Here is a 14,009-nt window from a genome sequence, read left to right as displayed (position 1 = left end):
ATATATGGAATCTTAAAAAAAAAAATGGTCATGAAGAACCTAGGGGCAAGACAGGAATAAAGACACAGACCTACTAGAGAATGGACTTGAGGATATGGGGAGGGGGAAGGGTAATCTGGGACGAAGTGAGAGAGTGGCATGGACATATATACACTGCCAAACGTAAAATAGATAGCTAGTGGGAAGCAGCCGCATAGCACAAGGAGATCAGTTCTGTGCTTTGTGACCAACTAGAGGGGTGGGATAGGGAGGGTGGGAGGGAGGGAAGAGATATGGGGCATATGTATATATATAACTGATTCACTTTGTTATAAAGCAGAAACTAACACACCATTGTAAAGCAATTATACTCCAATAAAGATGTTAAAAAAAAAAAAAGGAATAAGGGCTCTCAGTTTTTTTGTGTATAAAATTTCCCTGGGTATATGATAAAATACAGTCCACTCACAGAAAGTCTGGTCCAGTAGTTTTGGAATGGAACTCAGAAGTATGCATTTTTAAAATATTCCTTATAATTCTGAGGTGGTTGTTTCATTTTAACAATTCTGAGGTAGTTGCTGCATTGTTTTCAGCTTGAAAAAAACAGGAGGTTAAAAAAAAAAAAAAGGATCCTGCACAGTTCTATGTGGAATCTCTTATTTTCAAAAAATGAAAAACTAAAAGTCAATATGCCTGAAGCATGGAGAAAAGTGACAATAAAATAAGGTTGGAGAAACATGCAAGGACCAAATCGTGTTGGGTCTTGTAGGCTATAAAAAGAATTTGGGACTTTTATCTTTAGGATCAGGGGTAGGCATAAAAGGCTTCAAACATAATTGATAAGAGCAGGTATATGTTTTAGAAAAAAATAACTGGTTGTAGAGATTGGTTTTCATGAAGAAGACTGAATGGACGGTCCAGCTAATAGTTGCAATTGTCTTGCTAATTGGAACTAGGATGGTGATTGTGTAAATGGAAAGAATATAGGTTTGAGGAAAACGTGGAAGGAAAAATGGCCGGCATTTACTGATGTACATGATATGAAAAGGGGTAAGAGTGAGGGAAATGTCAGGGTCAGCTCAACAAACCCAGTTTTGGCTTATCTACGTGTTTGGAAGATGGAACCCACCATGGTCACAGGAAATGCTGGAGGAGAAACTGGCTTTCGGGATGTCAGGTGGAGGAGGGAGGATCATGTGTGTTGTTTCTCGTATGATGAGCTTGAATGAGACACCAAAAGAAGGATGTTAAATGGGCCCTAAAGTAGAGATGCATAAATATATGAATGTGCAGATAGTAACTGAAGCTGTGGGTGTGTATATGACCATATGTGAAGAAGAAATGGCAAAATAGGAACCACCCTCTGAAAAAGAAAGGGATTCCTATGGCGTCACCATCAAGAAGAGCATTGCTTCCCTGATAAATACCTATTATAATAGACTTATTTGTTTAGGAAACAGGAAAGCATTAAAAAGGACAGCCATAGAAATCCTCAATTATAACTAATGTATATGACAGTGATGTGAATTAATACTAGGAATTTTATCAGAATCATTCAAATCCAGCTACCTTTTTCTCAAATAACATTAATGGACAAGGGAAAAGTTACAGTTAAAAAACTTTATTATTTTTCATCTATTTTAATGTCTATTTATCTGAAGTGCAAAACTTTATAAGTCAGGTTTATACGGACCTCCCCCCAAATTACCATAAAACATTCTAAGTATATATTACATTTTATTACAGTTTGTCAACCCCTTAATGGTGGCTTGTGTGTCAGTTTATCTCCACAACTTGAATATAAACCTATTGTACCAAGAGCCAGATTATTTGGTTCTTTGAATCTTTTTAAACACTTGGCTCAATTCGGATTATATAATTAATATTCAGTAATTTTTATTAGTTTCTAAATTAAAACTATTAGAATTTTTAGTGCACTAAATGGAAAATGATGTGAGCTTCTCTTTTGACTTAATTTTATAAATTTAAGGAACCGACAGCCAAATTATCCCCTACTGTTAAAGAGATATCTCTACTGAAAAAGCGAGAAACATTTTATTGATATAAATACATTTAATTTTTATTAAATTTAATACATGACAGGCACCATGAATAATTACTAAGGAATTATACTCTTTACGAAAAATGGAAAAGCCTTTCTTTACCTCTAGTTAGGAAAAAAAGAAAGTTAATCTCTCACAGCACACACACAAATGCAACCATACACACTATTTTAGGTTATGTGTTTCCTAATTTGGGTTTTAAAAATATTGAGCAAATCACTGTATCTCTCAAGACACCAAGACAATAACCAAATTATGATGTTTTTCAAGATCCTAGAACAGCTCATTCTTAATTCAATTTATTATTTGGAGCCTGTGAAGAATAAGGTAAAAATGCACAAATCAGAAATATAGAATTTTTGACCTCACAGGAATTCCAAGAACAAATGGCCGTGGAAGAAAGAAATAATAATTTTTTAAGAAAGAAAGTTGGAAGAAAAAAGGGAAGGTAGATAGGAAAGAAGGATGGAATGAAGGAAGGATTGGAAGAGAAAGGGAAGGAGGGAGGGAGGGAAGAGAGGCGAAAGAGAAGGAAAAAAGGAAGGAAGCTGGACCCCTGGACCCCTCCCACAGTTCTCACCCTTCACAGAGAAGGTCACATCTCCCACTGGTGCTGGTGCTTTGTAAACTCCAGCTGAAAAACGCAGTTCACATGTTTCTTTCGGCTCGCTCCTTCCTGATAATTCACTATCCCCACTCTCTCCCATTTCAATGCTGGGTATTCAGAAGAGACAAGGAAAACAGAACTTCCAGGAAGCTATAGCGATGTCCGAGTCCCTTACTGCCGATGAAAGGGACAGAACAGAGTAACCAGGGGAGAGCTAACCTTTGTAAAGAAAACATGATAGAAAAACCCAGCCCCACAGTGTACATGAAATGGTCCTTTTTATGTTTCCTCCACATTAGTTCTCTCCTAGAGCTGTAAAGTAGTATCTGGTGGCTCAGACTAGTTGAGAATTTCTAAGCACAACAGCTGCTCCTTAAATTCTTCTAAGAAACCCCTAGGATAACATTAAGTTTAAAGCTCACAATTCCCTTGTGCGCAGTAGCCAACAGTGCAGTTTCACCGTCAGAGCCTGTTTGAACCTGTGGGAAAATCCACTACCATGTGGAAAGAGCAATATATATTGACTACAAATTGACAGCGCAGCGACCAAAGTTACAGCTTATAGAGATCAAGGGGAAAAAATCAGGTTTCTTTTCAGAAGGCTGGTGCCAGAAAAAAAAAACAGCTAAAGAACATGTGTCTCCACATTCTCTTTTTAAAGATCAGGAAAAGTATCAGGGAGATTAAGTGCCCGAGCTGAGTTGACAGGTTGAGACCACAACAGTGATGAGCCTCCTGTGATTCTCAAGTTAATACGCTTTCCACTGTATCACAGTTCTCCAAACCTAATAATTTTTTACACATTATCATTGAGGAACTGCAGAAAAGACAATTGTCCTCTATCATCATCATCATTACTGTGTTAAATACGGGTTGAGAAAAAATATTCAGAAAAATTTGTTAATTGCCTACTAGTTGCTAGATGCTGGGTTAGGCTTTTAGAAGTGGGATGGGTAGGAAGAGCATTAAAATCATCAGGTAACAGCTCATCTGGGAGATGAGAAACTGATAGCTAGGGGATAAATAATAATTCCAGAAGGTAAAGGGAAATCCCTCAGTGACCATTGTCTGTTGTTCCCTCCACTGAATTCCAGAGAGGACAGAAATCACTGCGGTTGGAATTGTCTTGAAGGACTTCATGGGCAAGTTGAGAATAAGCAGTGGTATTTACATAAACATGGCTTAATGAGTAAGGATGATACATGCAGAGACTTTTTTATTAAGCCTTCTAAAACCCTGACACTTGTGGATTTGTCCACGTATGTCAAATGACAATGTAGAAGTGAAACTTTTTAAATGTTATAGTTCTTATCTATATTAAAAACAAATAAAAAGCAACAAAGGCGAGCAGAGGACATTTTTAGACTGGATAATATAAGAACTTGGTAGAATATTGCCTCAGAGAAAGAGAGAACCTTTTATGCAAAGGCATCGAGAAGCTTCTACACAGTGTCACTGAGTATTCATATCAACTTGAGCAAGGATGTGTAGAGAAGAGGCCCTTCTAGTCCCTCGATCTATTTAAGCAAATGACAGAGGAATTCTTTTGTACACTAGGAGAAAGGGCATTCTGGTGGCTTCAGAAATACGTGGGAAATAAGGGTGTTTTTTCTCAAAATGACTGAAAACATTGCCTAAAGCAAAATAAAAATAAAAGTCAACTGGCTGCCCTGGTTTTACCTTTTGAAAGCAAATGAGCTCACAGTCTCTCTCTTGATCTCACTCCCTAGCTTCTCCTTTGTTCCTTCGCATTTCCCTTTCATTCTTTCTTCTTTTCTCATAAATTTATGTATCATGTAATAATGGAAATTACATATTTAGAATGGTGCTACCATCAAGATAAATGCATCCAAATGCCAAAAAAAAAAAAAAGAAAGAAACGAGAGAAGGAGAGAGTACAACACAATACAGCAGCGACAGCAGAGGCAGATAAATTTTTATATGCAGATTTATATGCAGGTAAATCTAAATGCATATTCCCATTCACCTACATTCAATTTGTGTGACTTGAGGCTAGTTAATTAATCTCATTGAGTTTTCTACTCAACCCAGGATGGTTACAAGAGGCCTCATGCAGTTCTGGGCTAGTACAGTAACAAAAAAATTTAATTCTTATTCTTGCCTCCTCACTAGAAATCAATAAATATTTCACATTTTTTCCTTTATGATAAAAAAGTAGATCCTTGTGAAATTTTGCTACATATTAGGTGCCAGTGAAAAGTTGTATTTTTAAACTAATCCACTGACATCAAAAGAAGACATTTTCCCAGTGGATGAAACACGGTTAATTCTTTTCAATGTGTGTAAGTTAATTTTGAATCAATGACACTATTTTCTGGGATCCTTATGTTTTTATTTTTAGAGAAGAATGAAAACATGCAGCTATTTTAACATATGCACATAGGCACTTGAACTAAACTCACACATCTCATTGAATGTGAATGTGAATGTGAATATAAATGTGAATATTACAGAAAGCTGAGTTTAATTTTCCAAACATGCTTTGCCCAAGATACTCCGAAATTCAAAACAATGTCTATGTCATATAACTTCACTCTGAGTAAAAATAAAACCCAGAGTAATAGTGTCAATATCACACAAAAATTTTTGAACAGTCTTGTGAACAATTTCCGTTTTGGAAGAGTGAGTCCTCAGTATTATCTTTCATATGACAAACGTTCCGTTTTTGTGAGCTTTTAGAAAGTTTAGATATCATGGAATTTCATCACCAATAAGGAATATAAAGTGTCAATATCTCAGAGCTTTGTAGCCACTGGTATACTTTATATTCAGGATGATGGTCAAACCAGAAAGACCTGGGAAAAACAATTAAGTAGAAAGGAAAATCTGAAAAAGAAATGAGTCAAATATAGATCGATAGATCTCCATTTATTTTATCCAGGCAACCAAAAATAAATAAAACAGTAATAGTTTCTAACTGAACTATATTTTAGAGGAAACAAAGAAATTAACATTAAAATGGGAAACAATGATGCTGTAGGTTTGCTATTCTTTATTTGGATTCAGAGCTCTGTGAATTGGATAAATGAAATTTTCTGATGAAATGAAATCGACCACATTTCTTGTTCGTCCTTAAACAAATTCTGCCAGAAAATTTAAAAATCTCATTATGCTAACCCAAATCATACTTTGCTTTAAGCTCTAAGGTATTACATATCTTTCTAAAGTATTAACAACTGAATCTACAACTACATGAGAATAAAAACCAAATGACTCAATAAAATACAATATGTCAGAATAATACTGTTTTTACAAAGTCCTTATTTCATTGTACTTGTATACGCCCCAGAGGTAACATGCACAGAAGTGGCCTGTAATGTAAAAAAGCAATGTAATGATATTAACCATCATTTAGCCTATGTGTTCTTTCTTTTTTATACTCCTTATTTTTCTTCTTCTCTTTCTCTCTCTCCCTTTTCTTATTGATTCGGCACATATTGAATACCTACCTCCAGGCAGAGAACAGGTGAGAAAGCTGTGCGTTTTACCTTTAGAGATTTATTTCGTCACTATTCATATTTTCTACTACTGCAAGGCCTCTTTTGGACTTGTTTTCAAAGGTAGTTTATGAGCCTTACGAGGAAATGACACTGATAACTTGAGTTTGATCAAAATCTTATCCTCTAACATGATTCTATGTGTTTTTTGGATATTTCAAAAATTAAGATGCATCATTAAAGATCAGGCATTTTCCAACTTAGGAAATATGAAAGGTAATGTACAACAGATTCTGAATACAGTTCTGTGTGAGTGATTCATGGAAACAGAAGTATAAATGTGTTGTTCAAATGACTGATGTTCTGCACTGAATAATTATACCTCAATGAATTATATCTTATGCCTTTGATGATCTATGCCTTTCTCAAAATGGAAGAAAATATTAGCAGTAATATGTTGGGATTTATTACCATGTTTCTTTTTTAATTAAGTATCTTCAAATTCACCCAAAATCCACTCATTCAAGCCAGTGGCCACAGAAACTCACCATTTTTCTTTGCTCTTCTTGACCTCGTCACCCTTCTTTTTACATATACTGTTCCTTGTTCCTAGACTGTATCTTTCCTGCCTTTCACTCAGAAGCAGTCCAGACTACATGGGCCAGGGCAGGGGGAAGAGAAAAAGAGTAAAGCTTCAGAGCTGCTGCTTTTCTACTTTCTCACACCTGGTTCATTTCTCCAGGTATCTCAACGCATCCATCGCATAGACCTTTTCCGGTTATTCCACTCAGAATCCTCACCTCAGCCTTACAAACCACAACCTAGGCTGTGAAGACTCTTGAGTTGTGGTCCCCCCACTATGCTACAACTTTTCTATCTGCCTCATTCCCTCTCCTCCTAAAGCATTTATTGCTCTACTGGCCAACACCTTAAACCACGGACTTGAAGGATTTCAGGACTACATTTTTGTTGTTATTTATCATTGTTGTTATTTTATCTTTAAAAAAATAATTATTTTTCAGTTTTAACCTACAAACTGCTTTTAACAGTCACTCCTTGAAAAATGTCATTGAAATGACAAGGGTTTTTATAAAAATAAAATTAAGTCCAAACCAACATTGGAAGACCTGGAAAGCTGCAGTGCAGTTACAATACCACAAGATTAGAAGCAGAGCTGAGAAAGAAGTGAGTCAAGGGGAGTCAAGTGGGCAAATAGACAGACTGTCATCAGCTACACTCCACATGCCCAAAGCCACACCCCCAGGGGATGACTGGCTCTGTCTTTCAGTTAGAATCGGGAGAAAAACTCTCTTGAGTGGGGTTTCTGCTGTAGAAGACTAGTAAGTTGGGCTTTGTGGAAAGATGGCCAAGTGACCAGAAAACCTATGATGACAAGAAATGGAAGATCCCTGCATGCCCTAAAGAAAGCCTTACCTCTTCTGCAACACCTCAGATCAGTAAGAAGATTTATGCTGTATAAAAGCAGAGAGGTAAAGGATATGAAAAAAGAACTCTACCAAAAAGTTGCCAATAAAAATAAGAGGGATACTTCAACAAGTAAACAAGAACATAATACTGCTACTACTATGACTACTCTTTAGTTTAAATTTACATATAGAATTTATTAGTGCCAGACATGGTACTAAGCATATTACAAGCATGAATTCATGTAATTATCACAACAATCATAGGTACTGTCCTCATTTTATAGATAAGGAAAATGAGGTCTAGAAAATTCTAACACCTTCACCAATTTCTTATAACAAATACATGAAAGAGCCACAGTTTCGCTGGCCTCTAGCGTATTTGTTTTTCATGAATAAGTCATTTCTACATTAATATCTGCAACTCAGCAGTTTCTAGACTCTAGAAGCTTATATAAGCAAACAACTCCCTTGCTAGATCTCGTTTTAAAAAACATTTCTGCTAGCTATCCGGAATTCTCATATGTGATCTAAGTCAGTGCCTGAGCCTGAACTTTATAAACTTCTTCCAATGACTCTCCTAATGGGGGCCCTGAAACCCAGCCTCAGGGATTGAACTCTCCCATCCTAAGGCAACCTACCATACTTGACAATATATGTGTATGCAACTTGATTTTTGAATAGGGTTTGATATTTTAATTTCCAGGTTGCCTTAGTCTGCTCAGGCTGTCATAAGAAAATACCATAGACTGGGTAGCTTAAACAACAGAAATTTATTTTCTCGAAGTTCTGGAAGCTGGTAAGTTCAAGATCAAGATGTTGACCAATGCAGTTCCTGGTGAGAGCTCCTTTGCTACCTTGAGGACAGCCATCTTCCTAGTGTGCCCTCATATGGCAGTGGATTAGAGCATACCCTATGACCTCATTTAAATTTGTCACCTCCTCACAAGCCCTATCTCCAAACACAGTCACATTGGGCTTTAGAGCTTCAACATATGAATTTGGGGGGAACACATTCTGTCTATAACACAGACCCTATACAAATTAGAACAGGCGAACAGAAATTCTCAAGAACAGCTATTAGTGTCAGCTCTAGCCTTGTTGATACTCCTGACTTTAGAGAAACACAACCGTAAGTTCAGTATCATGGCTATGACAGTGCTGCAGATTTGCCTCTGCTTCCTTGTCTCCCAATTCAAAATGGGAGGAAAGATCAAAAATATTTCAAGATAGAGTATACTCAAAATGTTCTTTTTTTTGAGATTCAGTGGAGCTCCTTGATTTTCTTTTTTTTACTTTCCCAAATAAACATAAATCCTTGGATCACAGGAAATCATTGTTTTTAGATATTTCTTAGAACTTTCTGACATTTTTCTTGCTCAATTAGTGATCCAATATGCATAATTATTTTTATACAAAAATGACTAAAACTTGCCCAAAAGTTTGAATTTAAGCAGTCGATACATAATTTTTTATCCATTGGTTAACTTGTTTACAAAATAATGTGCTGTTTTACTAAATTCAACTAGTTTTGTTTTCTTTATTTTTTAATTTGCTCGCTTGTTTAACCACTGTGTGTGCGCAGACATAAAGACAGAAAAATCAAAAAGGGTAGAATAAAATCCATTTTAAATGCCCTAGAATTTTTCCAGAGCCTCTAAAGGATTTGAGTATAAGAGAGAAAAATTGTATTTGTATTGCTTGGAAGTAGCTGCAATGGCAAATTTAAATAAGCCATTCTGTCTCTTCATATTATGTGAAAGCAAAAGGAGTTGGGGGGAAAAAAAGATGTATCTCATGGAGAAGAGTCTTCTCTTTTCTCCTCATTATTTTAACAAGAATATCATTTTCTCATGGTGACTGTGAGAGCATGACCATGTGTTACCTACCACTTCTCATTATATATATATATTTTTTTTTATTTATTTTTGGCCACGTTGGGTCTTCGTTGCTGCGTGTGGGCTTTCTCTAGTTGCGGCGAGAGGGGGCTTAGTTGCTCTGCGGCATGTGGGATTTTCCTGGACCAGGGCTTGAACCCATGGTTCAGAAAAAAACTATACAATGAAGCAGTATTTTATTTTTACATAAAGCATTTTTTCTTGCTCTCTACCTGCTCTTTTGCCAAAAGACATTTTCCCCCTCACCGAAAACTCACTTACAGTATAGTGTTCATCCAGGAAAACAGCCTCAGCTATTCTTATGCTTTATGACTGTGAACTCTATTTCACGAGGTTTTTTTTTTTTTTTTTTTTGGCTGGGCTGTGTCTTCGTTGCGGGCTTTGCTCTAGTTGCGGCAAGCGGGGGCTACTCTTTGTTGCGGTGCTCGGGCTTCTCATTGTGGTGGCTTCTCTTGTTGTGGAGTACTGGCTCTAGGCACGTGGGCTTCAGTAGTTGTGGCACGCAGGCTCAATAGTTGTGGCTGGCGGGCTCTAGAGCACAGGCTCAGTAGTTGTGGTGCACAGGCTTTGTTGCTCCGTGGCATGTGGGATCTTCCCAGACCAGGGCTCGAACCCGTGTCCCCTGCACTGGCAGGCGGATTCCTAACCACTGTGCCACCAAGGAAGCCCTCACCAGGTTTGTTTTAATCTATTCAGACAATATACATATTACTGTATAGGAATGGCAGGGAGGCCACCCAGAATAAAAACCATGTCATGTGGAAGCTTCAGCTTCCTCTTTAAACAAGCCATTTCACTGCCTTGGCTCTGGACTCATTGGTTTGTGGTCTGTACTCATGTTTGGTTTATTGCTGTGTTTCCCAGTTCATTCACTGCCCAGTCACTTGTTCTATGCCTCAAAGTCTCAGTCCATTTATATGAGTGAATTGAAGGCCCACAAATCTACTGTCGATTCCTTCTTGCGTATTTTCCATTTCACGTCTTGCATGCGTCAGCTCTGATTGGTTCTTTTTAATAGTTTCTCTTTGTTGACGTTCTCACTGTGTTCCTCCATTGTTCTCCCAAGTTCAGTGAGCATCTTCATGACCATTGCTTTTAACTCTTTATCAGATAATTACTTATCTCCATTTTCTTAAGGTTTTTCCCTGGGGTTTTATTGTTCTTTCTTTGGCACAGATTCCTTTGTCTTCTCATTTTGTTTGACTTTCTGTGTCTGCTTCTATGAATTAGGCAATACAGTTGCCTCTCCCAGTCTTGAAGGCATGGCCTTGTGCAGGTGCACCCGTATGTAGACTGCATATGCCCAGTGGTTTGGGCAACAGGGCTGGAGCTGGAGCCTGAGATGGGCCAGGACTTTTCCTGGGGCCCACCAGGGGCCGCCACCTTGGCAGAAAGGCTGGAGCTAGAGCCAGCTGTGGGCCAGGGGGCATGCTGGGGTGGTCCTAGCAGGCTGGCTAGAATGCCAGGTTCTTTTCCATCTGCTGCCTCTGAGCTGGGACTCAGAGCAAGTGAGTTTGTGCATGAGCCCATACAAGTAAAGTCTCAATTTCCTATAGCTCTCTGGCTCTCTCCCTAAGCCCCGCTTGTTTTCAAAGTCAATTATGGGGGCTCATCTTTCCAATGCTGGTTCCCAGGGATGGGGGTACTCATTGTGGGGCTTGAACTCCTTGCTCCTTAGAAAAGACCTCCAAGTTTGTGATATCAACCCCTGCTTGTGAGTTACTTTGCCATGGGTGTGGGTCCTGACTAGATCATGTCTCTGCCCCTCCTACACATCTAAATGTGTTTTTTTCTTTATATCCTTAATTGTAGAAGAGCTGTTATGCTAGTCTTCAGGTCATTCTCAGAGACAGCTGTTCTATACGTAGCTATAGTTTTGGTATGTCTGTGGGAGGAGAGGAGCTCAGAATCTTCCTACTCTGCCATTGTGATACCACCTTTCTTAGGATATACTTCTCATTAAGACCATCCAAGTTCAAAGATTTAAATTTCAAAAGAGAGAGTGAAAAACACTGTCAAGGCGTTGCTGCTTATAGAACTGTGCAGTCTAAACACTGGCGCCACTATGTTCTAGTCATAATGCACATCTACCCATGTGCCTTTTTACTGAACTTTAACATTTATAACAAGGAGCAGCTTCCAACATACACACACAAAAAAATCTATAGCAGGCAAACAAAGAGTTCAGTGCTACAAATCAATATTTGCATTCAGGCTCTACAGTATATGAAATTAAGTTCAACAAGACCAGTTTCTTTCCAAAGTGATTTTTAAATGTTTAGTAATAATAACAGCTAATATTTGTTCAGCACTTATAGGCAGACCTTAGAGATATTGCAGATTCAGTTCCAGACCACCACAATAAAGTGAATGTCACAATAAAGCAGATCACACAAATTTTTTGGTTTCCCAGTACATATAAAAATTATGTTTACATTATACTGTAGTCTATTAAGTGTGCAATAGCATGTCTAAAAAAATGCACATACCTTAATTTTAAAATGCTTTGTTGCTAAAAAAAAAAGTGCTAACCATCACCTGAGCCTTCAGTGGGTTGTAATTTTTTTTTACAATAGTAATATCAAAGATTACTGATCACAGATCACCATAACAAATATAATAAAAATGAAAAAGTTTGAAATACTGTGAGAATTACCAAAATGTGACAGAGACACAAAGTGAGCAAATGTTGTTGGAAAAATGACACCAATGGACTTGCTTGATGCAGGGTTGCCAAAAACTTTCAATTTGTAAAAACTACAAAGAGTATCTGTGAAGCTCAATAAAACAAAGAACAATAAAATGAAGTATGCCTGTATTTTGTGCAGACATTGTTCGAAGTACTTTATTTATTTATTATTTTTGTGTGTGTGTGTGTGTGTGGTATGCGGGCCTCCCTCTGTTGTGGCCTCTCCCGTTGCGGAGCACAGGCTCCGGACGCGCAGGCTCAGCGGCCACGGCTCACGGGCCCAGCCGCTCCGCGGCACGTGGGATCCTCCCGGACCGGGGCGCGAACCCGGTCCCCCTGCATCGGCAGGCGGAAGCGCAACCACTGCGCCACCAGGGAAGCCCCGAAGTACTTTAAATGTATTAAGATAGTTAGTCCTTACAATAACTCTATGAGACAGGTACTTTCATCATCTATTTTTTATAGTTAGGAAAACGGAAAATGGAGAGAAGGAGAGGTTAGTAAATGTTCCCAGGACATGGGAGCCAATATTCAAATCCAGGCAATACGACACCAGAGTCTGTGATCTCAACCGCTAGACTATGAGGTAAGAGAATGCCTTTCAAACCTCATTAGACTTCAGTAGAATGAAGTTCAAAACTGTCACAACAATTAAGAATCACCTGCTATTATGTAACCTTATTTATGCAAAAGCTAATAAAGCACAGAGTTGTCAGATGACACAGGACACGTACAGTCATTTATAATAGCGCACATCAAGATCAGCGCATGCAAAATGCAGAGAGATTTGGCTTGCATTCGGTAGACAATTCATTGTTTTGAAAGATCAGTAATAACAATGCTACACCAAAGAGAAACATATGATGCTCCAGGTGACTCCCGTGCCATCCCTGTGAACACAAGGGACTCTCCTGAACCTGGACGAATGGACCAGGGATTAAAGCCCAGGCCACGTTTGCAGCAACATGGATGCAACTAGAGATGATCATACTAAGTGAAGTAAGTCAGAAACAGGAAGACAAATACCATATCACTTACACGTGGAATCTAAAATACAGCACAAATGAACCTATCTACAAGACAGAAACAGACTCGCAGACACAGAGAACAGACTTGTGGTTGTCAAGGTGGCGGGGGGAGGGAGAGGGATGGACTGGGAGTTTGGGGTTGTTAGATGCAAACTATTACATTTAGAATGGATAAACCACAAGGTCCTACTGTAGAGCACAGGAAACTATATTCAATGTGCTGTGATAAACCATAATGGAAAAGAATATTTTTTAAAAATGTATATATGTGTATAACTGAGTCACTTTGCTGTACAGCAGAGGTGGGCACAGCATTGTAAATCAACTAGACTTCAATAAAAAAAAAATTTTTTAAGCCCAGGCCATAAGCAGGAATCCATAGGATAGACAAAGGTTTTTAAGATTACCTGGGCAATAACTCTGCCCCCAAAGAAAAATAACCAATACGACTACTCAGATACCTTCTCTTGGGGACCCTGAAATGTGATATACTTGAAAAATTCAAAGTAGTTATTTGGTATGCAAGTGAAAGAAGAGTTATTTCAAGAAAGTTATTAGTTTCCTACTGCTGCTGTAACAAATTACCACAAACTTAGTGGTAAAACAACACATATGTATTATCTTACAGCTCTGGAGGGTCAGAAATCCAAAATGGGGTTCATTGGGCTAAAATCAAGGTGGTGACAGGACTGGTTCTTTCTGGAGGCTCTAGGGGCAGGATATATAAATCCACGTGTATTAGGGTTCACTTACAGATACGTAATAATGTTCAGCCAAATGTCTAGGTGCTTCACGGCCCAGTCAAGCTGACACCCAAAATTAACCATCTTACCACATAAGCAGGAAAAAATATTATCCCTAGC

This window comes from Physeter macrocephalus, chromosome 9 (genome assembly GCF_002837175.3).
Source record: "Physeter macrocephalus isolate SW-GA chromosome 9, ASM283717v5, whole genome shotgun sequence".
In the NCBI taxonomy this organism is placed as follows: domain Eukaryota; kingdom Metazoa; phylum Chordata; class Mammalia; order Artiodactyla; family Physeteridae; genus Physeter; species Physeter macrocephalus.
Note: the sequence above shows the minus strand (reverse complement) of the source record.